The sequence below is a fragment of the Bombus impatiens genome, unplaced genomic scaffold (genome assembly GCF_000188095.3).
Source record: "Bombus impatiens unplaced genomic scaffold, BIMP_2.2 scf_0733, whole genome shotgun sequence".
NCBI lineage: Eukaryota > Metazoa > Arthropoda > Insecta > Hymenoptera > Apidae > Bombus > Bombus impatiens.
In genome coordinates this window covers 486,347-487,915 of record NT_177152.1, presented here as the reverse complement: position 1 = coordinate 487,915, position 1,569 = coordinate 486,347, and the positions used below count along the sequence as shown (strand labels likewise).

General features: G+C 34.3%; 1 protein-coding gene across 4 annotated transcripts in view; it reads left to right on the top strand.

Moving 5' to 3' along the window:
* Positions 1 to 1,569, top strand: part of LOC100741439 (vascular endothelial growth factor receptor 1) — a 62,092-nt gene that overhangs the window by 38,954 nt on the left and 21,569 nt on the right. The gene's annotated exons all lie outside the window — the stretch shown is intronic.

Genomic DNA, 1,569 nt, shown 5'->3' with positions numbered 1-1,569 from the left:
CCCCCCCCCCCCCAAAAATGTATTCACTAGAAAAGAAAGCGATAGGAAACTAGTTTATCTTTGATTCATAAATCATTTACGTTAGTTGTAAGAACGTCATTGCTTTTTATGAGAAAATTTTCAAGTTACTACTTCCCTATAGCAAAAAAAAATTTGAGTGCAAAGATTTAATAATCCACGAACTAAAGACGTATTAAAAATACGCAGATGTGTGAATACATTAAAAGTGCCGTTCCGTTCTGTGATTTCCCGCATTCTCGAATCATTTTAGAGAGAAATCGTTTTGTAAGAGTTCGGAGTTGTATAGTACGGGAGATACCTATCTACACATATATAACATTTATGCACATATAAAATAGATAAAACATAATAAATAGGTATAATAGTAAATTTAATACATTAAATATCATTTACGATGTAATATTTAACAATGCTTGTGCAATTATTCTGGTACATATAGTTTGTGTTATAATAAATTACAAACACTCTGTCCAAATTTGTACACTTTAACCAATGATATTTGTATATAAAATATAGTTCGTTTATCGTTTCAAATATTCATTTTTTATAAAATTTAAGAAAATTTCCCATACATTTACTTCTTGTTCATCATATGATAAACATTACAAATAATGATGCGATAAATCACACTGATTTATTCGAATTGGAAATACAAACTACCACGTCTTACGTTTAATCACTATTGCAAATATGTAAATACACTATTTAGCGTGGTTTGTTGATGTCGATTACATATTATTATCGTTAGCACTTTACGCATTTCCGATAAATTAAATTAATTTGATGAAATGAATATATTGCATAAGTAAATGCTACGTAATATATTTTTGGATACGCTTTTAAACATAAATATGCGAAACATACGCATTATTCAAAGAATACAATATGAAAAACACATTTTTATAATCTTCTAATCACACAATACATTTTTATCGAGGTTCCAACTAGTGCAAATGCGATTATCACAGAACTGGACAAGTAATCGTGGTAATTATATATTCGAGAAACTAATGGCAATGATCCTAGGTTCAATAATGAATCCGCGGTCGACGGGATAATAGATGAACGTGCTCACAAAATCTAAGTCGGACGCGTAATATTCACTGATCGTAAGGTGTTACTCTATTCGTCGATGGGGTCGCAAGAAGGAATGAATTTCCATTCCGATGATGCCACAGGGGAAAACTAGATGGGGTGTGTCTAAAGACACGAGATCATCGCGAAGGACACGAGATCAGCGGATTCGTCGGGGACATCTTACGTTCGTAAAGTAAGGGAAATTGACGTTGCTGCTAATTGGTCAATTTCCATATCGGTGGTTAGAAAAAGATGCTAGCCGCCCTCGAGGGAAAGTTGCTAGCGGGAGACGCCGCTCGTTGAAAAATATGTCTCCCCTATCTTCTCGTAGTTGGGACAAAGACTGTTTGTCTGTTTGAAGGACTTTAGATAACTAGATCTTAGTGTTTATAACGGCTCTCGGGCTAGCTGAACACGTACTGTGGAGACGCGTCTGCATCTGGTAACCATCATACCCGAAGAATAGGATTT